The following is a 13661-nucleotide window of genomic DNA, read 5'->3' as shown; positions in this document are numbered from 1 at the left end:
CCCTGGTAGCTCAACTGGTAAAGAATCTGCCTGCAATGTGGGAGACCTGGGTTCAATCCCTGGTATGGGAAGATCCCCTGAAGAAGGACATGGCAGCCCACTCCAATATTCTTGTCTGGAGAATCCCCAAGGACAGAGCAGTCCATGGGGTCACAAAGAGTTGGACACGACTGAGTGACTAAGCACAGCATTGTATATTATACATTATATATCTATGATTGCTTAGTTCTTGTGAATTAATGTTTTTTTACAATTATAAAAATATTTTTTAATTTTGTCATACACCTTGTCTGGAAATATATTAACTTATTAAATATAGCTAATTTTAAAACAATTTATTATTTCATATGATGAAGGAATTCCCAACAAATTTCAGGAAATTCATGTCTGAAAATTATTCTAAATTAATAGCAAATATAAACTTAAAAGAGAGCTCACTACACAATTGCATCTTTAAGGAAACAAGTATCATTTACAGGTGATGAAGTACATATGTTCTACATTTTCTTTTAGAAACTTTATAGTTTTATGTGAATATATTTAAGTATATTATCTATCTTATATTAACATTTGAGAAGTGCATAAAGTAGGAGTTGATTTTTATGGATGGATTGTCAATTATTTTACCAATATGTGTGGAAAAGACTTTGAAATGAAAATCAGTTAACTATGAAAATGTTGATTTATTTCTGAACTTTTGACTGTCATTTATCTATCTTCACTCTTGCCAAATTACCTTCATAACTAGCTTTTTAGTAGACTGGAATTCTGGTTGCTGTTTCCAAGTTCCTCTCACTCAAAATTACTTTAGTTATTCTGGTCTTTAACATAGAAATTTCAGGGAAAACATACATTTTAAAAATTAAAATACTGGTTTGTGTATGGAGAGGGATGGCTTTGTAATGAGAAATAAATTATGGAGAATTGACATCTTTAGCATATTGAATTTTCAAATCATAAGCACGGTATGTCTCTTTATTTCTGCTTCTGTTTTTCCAGACATACCAGTAGGCTTCCCTGGGGGCTCAGGCAGTAAAGAATCTGCTTCCAATGTGGGAGATCCAGGTTCAATCCCTGGATTGGGAAAATCCCCCAGAGAAAGGAATGCCTATCCACTCCCCAAGTATTCTTGCTTGTAGAATCCCACGGTCAGAGAAACCTGGCAGGCTGCAGTCCATGGGGTTGGAAATAGTCTGACACAACTGAACACACACAACATCTGATAAGCAATTTGCTTCTTTGAAACATTCCCTTGATGAAGAACTCAATTTCTTTAATAGGGAGTATGCTGTTCACATTTTCTACATTGTCTTATCACTGTGTCAAAGTTGTATTTTTCAAGAAATATCTCCATTTTACCTAACTTATGAAATTGATTGATGTAAAATCATTTCTAATAGTCACTGAACCTTCTATTTTTCTTTTAATTCTATAATATATTTTTTGCTTCTTTCATTCTTGGTATTGATAGTTGTTTCCCTCCTTAATTTTGAGATCAGAGTTTTATTTTTCAATATTATTATTTTCAAATAACCATTTTTAACACTCCTAATTTCCTCCATATTCTCTCTTCTCTAATTTTTCTTTGTTAATATTTATGATTTCTAGTTATGCTAATTTCTTCTGTTTTCTCTTTTCTATTAATCTTTCTCAATTTTTTCTCTTCTGTGGATTTAATTTTCCTTTTTTCTAATCACTTGATTTTAATTTTACTCTCTCATTTCTAAAGATATAAAATTAAAACCTTGACTTAAACCATCCTACATTTTAAAATGCAAACCTGTACAACTACCTTTTTTCACTTCTAAGTATTGCTTTACCTGTGCCACAAAACACTTTTATTTTCATTTGATTCTATGTGAAATATTTTCTAATGTTCCCAGTGACTTCTTTGACATGACAGTTGTTTAGAAGTGTGTTTTTTTATTTTTTATTTATTAATTTATTTTTTCATTTATTTTTTATTAGTTGAAGGCTAATTACTTTACATTTCTGCTTTATTGACTATGCCAAAGCCTTTGACTGTGTGGATCACAATAAACTGTGGAAAATTCTTCAAGAGATGGGAATGCCAGACCACCAGACCTGCCTCTTGAGAAACCTATATGCAGGTCAGGAAGCAACAGTTAGAACTGGACATAGAACAACAGACTGGTTCCAAATAGGAAAAGGAGTACATCAAGGCTGTATATTGTCACCCTGTTTGTTTAATTATATGCAGAGTACATCATGAGAAACGCTGGGCTAGGGGAAGTATAGGCTGGAATCAGGATTGCCGGGAGAAATATCAGTAACCTCAGATATGCAGATGACACCATCCTTGTGGCAAAGAGTGAAGAGGAACTAAAAAGCCTCTTGATGAAAGTGAAAGAGGAGAGTGAAAAAGTTGACTTAAGGCTCAACATTCAGAAAACTAAGATCATGGCATCTGGTCCCATCACTTCATGGGAAATAGATAGGGAGACAGTGGAAACAGTGTTAGACTTTATTTATTTATTTTTTTTTGGGGGGGGGGCTCCAAAATCACTGCAGATGGTGACTGCAGCCATGAAATTAAAAGACGCTTACTCTCTGGAAGGAAAGTTATGACCAACCTGGATAGCATATTAAAAAGCAGAGACATTACTTTGCCAACAAAGGTCCGTCTGGTCAAGGCTATGGTTTTTCCAGAGGTCATGCATGGATGTGAGAGTTGGACTGTGAAGAAAGCTGAGTGCCCAAAAATTGATGCTTTTGAACTATGGTGTGGGAGAAGACTCTTTAGAGTCCCTTGGACTGCAAGGAGATCCAACCAATCCATCCTAGAAGAGATTAGTCCTGGGTGTTCATTGGAAGGACTGATGCTGAAGCTGAAACTCCAGTACTTTGGCCACCTCATGCGAAGAGTTGACTCATTGGAAAAGACCCTGATGCTGCGAGGGATTGGGGGCAGGAGGAAAATGTGACGACAGAGGATGAGATGGCTGGATGGCATCACCGACTCGAAGGGCATGAGTTTGAGTAAACTCCGGGAGTTGGTGATGGACAGGGAGGCCTGGCATGCTGCGATTCATGGGGTCGCAAAGAGTCGGACACGACTGAGCGACTGAACTGAACTGAATTACTTTATAAAATTGTAGTGGTTTTTTCCATACATTGAAATGAATCAGCCATGGATTTACATGTGTTCCCCATCCTGATCCCCCTTCCCACTTCTCTCCCCTTCCCATCCCTTTGGGTCTTCCCAGTGCACCAGCCCTGAGCAAATGTCTCATGCATCCAACCTGTGCTGGCAATCTGTTTCACACTTAATAGTATACATGTTTCAATGCTATTCTCTCAGATCATCCCACCCTGGCCTTCTCCCACAGAGTCCAAAAGTCTGTTCTATACATCTGTGTCTCTTTTTCTGTCCTGCATATAGGGTTATCATTACCATCTTTTCAAATTCCATATATATGCATTAGTATACTGTATTGGTGTTTATTTTTCTGGCTTACTTCACACTGTATAATGGGCTCCAGTTTCATCCATCTCATTAGAACTGATTCAAATATATTCTTTTTAATGGCTGAGTACAATGGAATATTGTTCAGCCATTAAAAAGAAGTTTGTTTTTTAATTCTCACATATTTATGATTTTCTAAATAATTTATTCTCCATTAACAACTATAACTGTAATATTATTTTTATTTGGAGAACTATATGTATTTACTGTATACAGTTTGTGAGTATCATGGGTGTTTGCGTAGATAATTTATTGTTATTGATTTCTAATCTAATTCACTTTTCATAGAAACACTGTAAATTTTTAATATTTTGAAATTTATTCTTTCTTTGTTGCACAGCATGTTGTCTATTTTTGTGATGTATCCATTTTCTTGTAAAGTATATGCATATTCTAGTTGCTTGATCAGGTTAACATGATTCATAGTGTTCTGAAAATGTATCTATGCCTTAAAATGTTTATTTCTAGTTGTAGTATCAGTCAGAGGAGGAAGGCCCTCAGAATTGCTAACAAGGGTTGTGGATGTGTCTATTTCTTTTTTCATTTCTATTCATCCTTGTTTCATGTATCTTAATATATTTTTAGATACATTATACATTTATAATTGCTTAGTCCTTGTGAATTAACTTTTTATAATGATAAAATATGTGTTCTTATTTTTCATAATATGCTTTCTCTGGAAGTATACATTAACTTATTGAAACATAGTTAACTAATTTAAAACATGATTTTCATGTGAAAATCATAAATTTCAAGTAATCAATGTCCTCTAATTATTCTCTCTATATTAAAAGCAATTGCAAAATTAGAAGAGAGTTAACTACATGACTTATATACTCATATCACAAATCTTAAAAATTAAAAAAAATTCTGATTTATTAACAGAAAATATGTTAAATTAAGTAAAATGAAAACAGTATACTTTGAAATCTATGGTATACAGCAAAACCAAAGATATCAATAGATTAAAACATGCTTTACCAAAAAATGGAAATTAAGTAATAGGAAGTGCAATCTAGAAACTAGAAAAGAACATACACCCAAAGAACATAAAGGAAAGAAAAAAATAAAATTAAAATTGAAAAGTCATTTTTATAATAAGATTAAAAGCATAAATAGCTGATTTGCAAAATATTCTGTTTACAAGGAAATGCCATGGATAGACCGAATTTTCAAGCCTTTTTAACAAGTACAAAGATTATCAGTGAAAGGTTGTTGCTGAACGATAAGACGCCGGGATTCTTGGCCTCCGGAGGAGACGAATTCAATCCGGGGCCAGAGACGAGGCTGGATCGCTCAGAGATTTTGTGTAATAAAGTTTTATTAAAGTATAAAGGAGATAGAGAAAGCTTCTGACATAGGCATCAGAAGGGGGCAAAAGAGTACCCCCCTGCTAGTCTTTAGCTGTATGTTATATAGTCACTCACAGTCTGTTAATGAAAAAAAAGGAATGTCATAAAACTTAGAATGGCACCAGATAATTCATCCCTGGCCATAAAACAATTGACTTGAATCTTGTAGAAGGGCAGAATACCAACAAATAGTTTCGTTTACATAGATTAGGGGAACAGTACCTGAGTAATTAAGTTAGGCCGTTTGGCGGAACCAACTTGAAGATAGAGTCTGGGATACATTAACATAGCTTAAGACAACATCTCCATAAGAAAAATAAATGTATTGGTTAACTCAAGGTTTGAGAGTAGTTAGCTTTAGGTGAGACCAGGTGTCCCGACAACACAGCATTTTAAGAGAAACCTCCTTTTAAATTTGTATAGAGAAGGAAAAACATATCGCTGGTTTGTTTCTTCCTGCCGCTTAACAGAGATAAAAATGTCTGGCACTTGCAGCCTCTTTCCTCCATTTGGAGACCCCCTGGCCTTCCTGCCTGTTACCCTCTCATTAGGACAAAAATGTTTAAACATCAGACACAAATGAAAATAACTTGTAGAGAATACACATCATAAAAATGTCAAGATAGTTAAAACAGAAATAAGAAAAATATTTTTATGAAATATAAAATGCTTCTATTGAATTACATCAAAATAGAAAATCTGATGATATTACTAATGAATAAATTGTATTTCATCAAATATTTCCCTTAATTCAATACAAATTGTTGGATACCTGAAAGGATTTATAAGACTTTCCAGTCTATACTTGCATAAGGCTTCTAATGAAATAAAAGTGCAGTATGACAGGAGAAAGCAAAACCAAGGAGTCATAGAGGGCTCCAAAATCTTCCAGGTGTATTCATGCAGTCTTCCTTCAGCTGAGCAGAACATGGTTTGTCTTCAGATTATGAATTGGATATCTGAGGTATCTCTATTTGAAGGTCTCAGATACAGTTTACAGAGGGATATTTTATACCCTCTGGTCATGTACCAAAAGCCAGTCTTGCTGATCTGTTAAAGTAGGTGCATTCATCAATGTATATATATCCTTTAACAGTGCAGGCAAACTAGTTGTACCTCCAGGAGAGTACTGAACTGTAAACAATACACTCTAAAATCCAGTGAACATATCTGATTCTTACTTTGGTCAAGAATATGTATCAGATTAATTGATTGTTAACTAAATGTAGTTTCTTTTCTGGCTAACCAGCTCCCACAGGTAGAAAATCTTGTGAGTGCTTCAATCCAATTCCAATATATCTGATCATGGATACCCATTTTAAGAAAAAGACCCTGATATCAATTCTTCCTTACTGCCTATAATTGAGTGAGAAATTCACTTAGAACTTCCTAAATGTTACAAATAATTAAAATCAGTTTTATATGAAGCATGTAAGATTGACCACAGGAAGGACAAAAGGAAGAAACTACAAGAAAATCACAAGCTGTGAACCAAATGTAATATATTAAAGTGCTAAACAAGCTTTAAAATTTACTTAAGAGTGCTATATTGTTAATCATTTAAGATATATTTTTAGAGCTTTCTGTTTATTTAAAATTACTCCTTTAATACTTAACATAATTTTTAATCAATAAATCAATTTTAATATTTTCAGAAGCACGAATACCCACCTCCACCTAAGATTCAAAATGTTCAAGATATGAAAAATACAGTGAAATATCAGGATGGAGAAAAAATATCTATTCTATGTAAAGAAAAATATCTAATTCAAGATGCAGAAGACATTGTGTGCAAGGATGGGAGATGGCAGTCAATTCCACTTTGCATTGGTAAGTAGTGCATAAGTTTGTTTTAAACATTCTTTAAAGAAGATTAATACTCCTCTAAGCTTTGTATCCTTCTGTGGTGGCTTGGCGGTAAAGAATCCTCTTGCAATACAGGATATGCAGGAGACAAGGAGTCAAACCCTAGGTCAGGAAGATCCCCTGCAGGAGATAATGGCAACCCACTCCAGTGTTCTTGCTGGGGCAATCCCATGGACAGAGGAACCTGGTGGGCGCAAAGAGTTGGACATGATTAAGAGACTGAGTTCGCATGCAAGCTTTGTATGGATCAGCAAGATGAAGACCTCTCTATCTCTTCCAATTCATCTTGAAACAGTAAATCACACTTTAGGTATATAAACTGATGAACCCTCTTTCACTTCTGATGTGAAACACAGACAAACTCTCTGGGCTACTGTGTAAATAACAGATAAAATTTATATCTATGCAAATTTTATTTCTAATGATCAAAAGGACAAGAATGAAGGGCAACTGGGCTGCCCAGCCGGGGAGTCATGGTCCTGAAGGATAAGCCCCAGAAATTCTGGCCTAGAAGTCCAGTGTAACTTGTGCACAAGAAAGCCAGAGGGCCGTAGAAAACAGAGCTGCTGCTCTTTAAAGGCACACAGAAATCTTACGTGCTCTGTGCCCCAGTGAAGAGGCATCAATGGGAAAGAGGCTTGGGTTAGACTAATTTGCTTATCTTTGTGAAACTCCTAGAGGGATAGGAGACAACTGGGATCATAGATGTTGGTGCCAGCCATCGTGAGAGACAAGTGCCACTTTAGAGTTCTCCCCAACACACACACACATAGCTTACTAGCACCAGAGGCTTAACAACTCACCAGCATGACAGCACCAGCCCCAGACTCTGCTGGGCTCCACAGCTGCTACACCTGCATCTCACCCTGCTCTTGGGTGTGACATCAGCCCAAGTATGCTTAGGGCCTGAAGCCAGCTCCATCAGCACTTCATCCTGCCTATGAGTGGGCTGGTAGCCGCCACATGAGGAAGGGGCTGGTAGCCAACTGGGGAGGGGTTGGGAGCCTTGCCTACCAGTGCACACAGTTTAGTTAGCCTTGATACAACAGAAGAGCTCCCTTATAGCATGTAGATCTGCTGCCCAGATCCTACAGAGAGGAGCATTCTGCTGGGCCCCAAAGACTTCTCCTACATAAGACCACTTGTCCAAGATCAGGAACATACCTAATGCTTAGAAATAAACAGGTAAAATGAGGAGACAGAGAAATGCATTCCAAATGAAGGAACAAGACAAAAATCTCAGAAAACAAAACAAAACAAAACACTAAACAAAGTTAAGATAAGCAATCTACCCAATAAAGCTTTCAAGGTAATGACCATAAAGATGTTCAATTGACTCTAGAGAAGAATGGATGAAAACAGTAAGAATTTTAAAAATAAGAAAATATAAGGAAGAACTAAACAGAGCTGAAGGATACAGTAGCTGAAATGAAAAATACACCTGAGAAAACCAGCAGTAGGTTAGGGGATTCAGAAGAAAGAATCAGAGATCTGGAAGACAGGATAGTGGAAGCTTCCCAAACAGCATAGGAAAAAGAAAAAAGAATTTTAAAAATGAGGATAGGTTAAGGGACATGTGAGGAAACGTCCAGTGTAGTACCTTTCTCATTATAGAGAGAGACAGAGTCTTATTTGAAGAAACAATAACTGAATCTTTCTAACCTCAGGAAGGAAACAGTCTTCCAGGTCTAGAAATCAGAGTCCCCAAAATAGATGAACCCAAATAAGTTCACATCAGGACACATTATCATTTAAATGGGAAAAAAATGTTATTGTTATTCAGTTGCCAAGTCATGTCTGACTCTTCGCAACCCCATGGACTGCAACATGTCATGCTTCCCTGTCTCTTACTGTCTCCCAAAGTTTGCCCAAGTTCATGTCCATTGAATCGGTGATGTCGTCCAACCATCTCATCCTCTGTCACCCTCTTCTCCGTCAAGAAAGAAACCACTAGTTACATACAAGGGGAACTTTACAAGTAACAGCAGCTTCTGAAGAATCTTGTCAGATCACAAGGGACTGGTACAACATACACAAAGTGATGAAGGGGAAAAAAACTTACAACCAAGACTACAGTATCCAGGAAAAGCATATTACAGCCATAGTGTGATGTCCCGTCACACCTGTCATAATGGCTATCATGAAAAGAACATCAAGTGTTTGCAAAGATATGGAGAAAAGGGAATCTTTGTGCACTGTTGGTGGGATTGGAAATTGGTAGTGTCTCTATGGAAAAGAGCATGGAGTTTCCTTTAAAAATTAAACATAGAACTGCCATATGATCCAGCAATTCCACTTCTGGGTATTTCTTCAGAGGAACCAAAAACACTAATCTGAAAAGATATATGCACTCCAATGTTCATTGCAGCATTATGTACAATAACCAAGGCTAGGAAGCAACCTGAGTCCATTGATACATGAATAGATAAAGTAGATGTTTTACATATACACACAAAATGAACTATGACTGAGCCATAAAATATGAAACGTTTCCATTTGCAGCAATATGAATGTGTCTAGGACGTATTATTCTAAGTGAAGTAGGTAAGATATGAAAAGACAAATGCCACATGATCTCACTTGTTTGTGGAATCTAAAAATAAAACAAAATCAAAGGAAAACAAGCTCATACAGACACAAAAAAATTAATGTTGTTGCAAGAAGGGAGATGGGGTTGGAAAAATAGTTGCAGGGGATTTAGAAATACAAACTCCAGTTATGTAGTAAAGGAACCAGAGGGATGTAATATACAGGATACAGAATATGGTCAATAATACTGTAATAAATTTATTAGGGACAGGTTGTTACTAGATATACTGGTAGTCATTTTATAATGTATATAAAAGCAAAATGATTTTATAACATATTTGAAGCTAGCATACTGTTATACATCCAATATTTCAATAAAAAATTATTTAAAAAAGGATAAAGGGAGATATTGAACAAGTGGATAGTAGCATATATAGTGTTTGTGGAGACAAATAGCTTTCAAGTTTCAAATACTTGCCAGTTTTTAAATTCTTTAACTGGTTCAAATTGTTCTTATATTAAAATCTAAAGTAATATTTGATTGTATTAATATTTTTAATTTAAAGATTATATTTGTACTTTACTCTTTGATCTCTGTACTTCATATAGGAAAAAAACGGATGTTCTCAACCATCTCAAGTAGACTATAGAGCCATTAAATCATCTAACTCTGCAGACAAAAGGGGAGAAATACATGAACAAAGGCTGCATGCATGCAGCACGAAGTTAAGTTATACTTGTGATGAAGGCTTCAGGATATCTGAGGAAGATGTAATAACATGCCATATGGGAAAGTGGAGCTCTCCACCTCAGTGAGTAGGTGAGGACACTATGCAAACCAAATTCCTATTTTCAGTACCACTTATCAGAACAAATCAATTGTCATCAGAGTCATGAGACAGGATCCTTTAGATTTCTAAATATATCAGATTGCTTTTCTATTTATAGGTCATTAATATATTAAAATAAAGTTATATATTTATATATTTAATCAGTGATAAAGAAGTTGTGGTACATATAGTAATGTAAGTTTCCATGTTACTCTGTCCATACATCTCACCCTCTCCTCCCCTCTCCCCATGTCCATAAGTCTATTCTCTAGGTCTGTTTCTCCACTGCTGCCCTGTAAATAAATTCTTCAGTACCATTTTTCTAGATTTGGTATATGTGTGTTAGAATATGATGTTTATCTTTCTTCTTCTGACTCACTTCACTCTGTATAATAGGTTCTAGGTTCATCTGCCTCATCAGAACTGACTCAAATGTGTTCTTTTTTATGGCTGAGTAATATTCCATTGTGTATATGAACCACAATTTCTTTATCCATTCATCTGTCGATGGACATCTAGGTTGCTTCCATGTTCTAGCTATTGGAAATAGTGCTGCAATGAACAATGGGATACATGTGTCTTTTTCAGTTTTGTTTTCCTCAGGGTATATGCCTAGGTGTGAGATTCCTGGGTCATATGGTGGTTTTATTCCTAGTTTCTTAAGAAATCTCCATACTGTCTTCCCTAGTGGCTGTATGAATTTACTTTCCCACCAACAGTGCAAGAGTGTTCTCTTTTTTCCACACGCTCTCCAGCATTTATTGTTTGTAGACTTTTTGATGAGAGTTATTCTGACCAGTGTGAGGTGATATCTCATAGTTTTGATTTGCATTTCTCTAATAATGAGTGATATTGAGTATCTTTTCATGTGTTTGTTAGCCATCTGTATGTCTTCTTGGAAAAATGTCTGTTTAGGTCTCTTCCCCACTTTTTGATTGGGTTGTTTGTTTTTCTGGCATTGAGTTGTATGAGCTGCTTGTATATTTTGGAAATTAATCCTTTGTCAGTTGTTTCATTTGCTATTATTTTCTCCTGTTCTGAGGGTTGCCTTTCCACCTTGCTTATAGTTTCCTTTGCTGTACAAAAGCTTTTAAGTTTAATCAGGTCCCACTTGTTTACTTTTGCTTTTATTTCTGTTACTCTAGGAGGTGGTCATAGAGGATCTTGCTTTGATTTATGTCATCAAGTGTTCTGCCTATGTTTTCCTCTAAGAGTTTTATAGTTTCTGGTCCTACATTTAGGTATTTAATCCATTTTGAGTTTATCTTTGTGTCTGGTATTAGGAAGTGTTTAATTTCATTCTTTTACATGTAGTTATCCAGTTTTCCCAGCACCTATTATTAAAGAGGCTGTCTTTGCCCCATTGTATATTCTTGCCTCCTTTGTCAAAAATTAGATGCCCATAGGTGCATGGCTTTATTTCTGGGGGTTCTATATTATTCCATTGGTCTACACTTCTGTTTTTGTGCCAGTACCATACTGTCTTGATGACTGTATTTTGTAGTATAACCTGAAGTCAGAAAGGTTGATTCCTCCAGTTCCATTCTTCTTTCTCAAGACTGCTTTGGCTATTTGGGTTTCTTTTGTGTTTCCATATGAATTGTGAAATTTTTTGTTTTATTTCTGTGAAAAATGCCATTGGCAATTTGATAGGGATAGCATTGAATCTGTAGATTGCATTTGGTATATAGTCATTTTCACAATATTGATGCATCCTATCCAGGAACATGGAATATCTCTCCATCTGCTTATGTCACCTTTGATTTCTTTCATCAATGTCTTACAATTTTCTGTGTACAGTTATTTTGTCTCCTTAGGTAAGTTTATTCCCAGATATTTAATTCTTTTTGTTGCAGTGGTGAATGGGATCAATTCCTTACTTTCTCTTTCTGATTTTTCATTGCTAGTATATAGAAATACAAGTGATTTCTGTGTATCGATTTTGTATCCTGCAGCTTTGCTAACTTCACTGATTAGCTCTAGTAATTTTTTGATACTATCTTTAGGGTTTTCTACATACAGTATCATGTCATCTGCAAACAGTGAGAGCTTTACTTCTTCTCCAGTCTGGATTCCTTTTATTTCTTTTTCTTCTCTGATAGCTGTAGCTAGGACTTCCAGAACTATGTTGAATAATAGTGGTGAAAGTGGACACCCTGGTCTTGTTTCTGATCTTAAGGGGAATGCTTTCAGTTTTTTACCATTGAGAATAATGTTTGCTGTAGTCTTATCATATATTGCCTTTACTGTGTTGAGGTAGGTTCCTTTATGCCCATTTTTGAAGAGTTTTATTAATAAATGGGTGCTGAATTTTGTCAAAGGCTTTTTATGCATCTATTGAGATGATCATATGGTTTTTATCTTTCAATTTGTTAGTATGGTGTATCACATTGATTGATCTGCATATATTGAAGAATCCTTGCATCCATGGAATAAACCCAACTTGATCATGGTGTATGAGTTTTTTGTTTTTGTTTTTGTTTTTTTTTGAGGTCTTGCTGAATTCTGTTTGCTAAAATTTTGTTGAGGATTTTTGCATTTATTTTTATCAGTTTTATTGGCCTGTAGTTTTCTTTTTTTGTATTGTCTTTGTCTGGTTTTGCTTTCAGAGTGATGGTGGTCTCGAGAATGAATTTAGAAGTGTTCCTTCCTCTGCAATTTTTTGGCAGAGTTTTAGAAGTATAAATGTTTGCTAAATGTTTGATATTATTCCCCTGTGAAGTCATCTTGTACTTGGCTTTTGTTTTTTGGGAGATTGTTGATCATAGCTTCAATTTCAGTGCTTGCAATTAGATTATATTTCATAGTGCCAATCAAATTGATAACTACAATGGGAGGGAGGGAAAAAAAATCCAAAAGATTCTACAAAACTAGTCAAAACATAAGAATAGTAAATGTTTTTCATGAGTCAGTGCTGTCAGAGTCCTTTCCCTCTCTAGGAGTCACAGTCCACCCCACTTCCCTAGGATGCCCTCCAACTCTGTACTGATCTCTGGACCTGTTGTGAGGGCACCTCAGATTCTAATCTGGTCCTACTCCTGTGTGTTCTTGCCTCCAACATCTATAGCTATCAGAACTAGTGAGTTTTCTTTTGTGGGAGCTCTCAATGTTTTTTTTATATGTTCCATAGATGCAGAGTCTGCCTAGTTGATCATGTGGATTTAATGTGCCAGTTGTACAGCTGGTGGGAAGATTTTGGGTCTTCTTCCTTTGCCACACTACCCCTGGGTTTCAACTATGGTTTTATTTCCACCTCTGCTTGTGGGTCGTCCACTGGGGTTTGCTCCTGAGGCTGCCCTGGAGGACTTGGCCCCTGTGAGGGCCAGATGTGGATGGTGCAGCTGCTTGGGTCACAGGGGTTCTGGCAGCACCAGGTACTCAGGGGAGTTGGCATATAGGGCAGCAGGAAATATGGTGCTCTAGAAGGGTATAGCAACTAGTATTGGCCAGTACACTCCAATATTCTTGCCTGGAGAACCCCCTACAGAGAAGCCTGGCAGGCCACAGTCATAAGAGAGTCGAGTTGGACCTGACTGAAGCGACCCTGTGCGCATAGCCCAAGATTTTTTTGCCTGTGGCATCTCTGCCCCAGAGAGA

The 13661-nt window shown here is 36.3% G+C and overlaps 1 pseudogene; it reads left to right on the top strand.

Moving 5' to 3' along the window:
* LOC122708047 overlaps nucleotides 1–13661 on the top strand; it is an 81351-nt pseudogene that overhangs the window by 21948 nt on the left and 45742 nt on the right.

This window comes from Cervus elaphus, chromosome 14 (genome assembly GCF_910594005.1).
Source record: "Cervus elaphus chromosome 14, mCerEla1.1, whole genome shotgun sequence".
Taxonomy (NCBI): domain Eukaryota; kingdom Metazoa; phylum Chordata; class Mammalia; order Artiodactyla; family Cervidae; genus Cervus; species Cervus elaphus.
The sequence above is the reverse complement of the archived record's forward strand: the minus strand, read 5'-3'. Positions and strand labels throughout refer to the sequence as shown.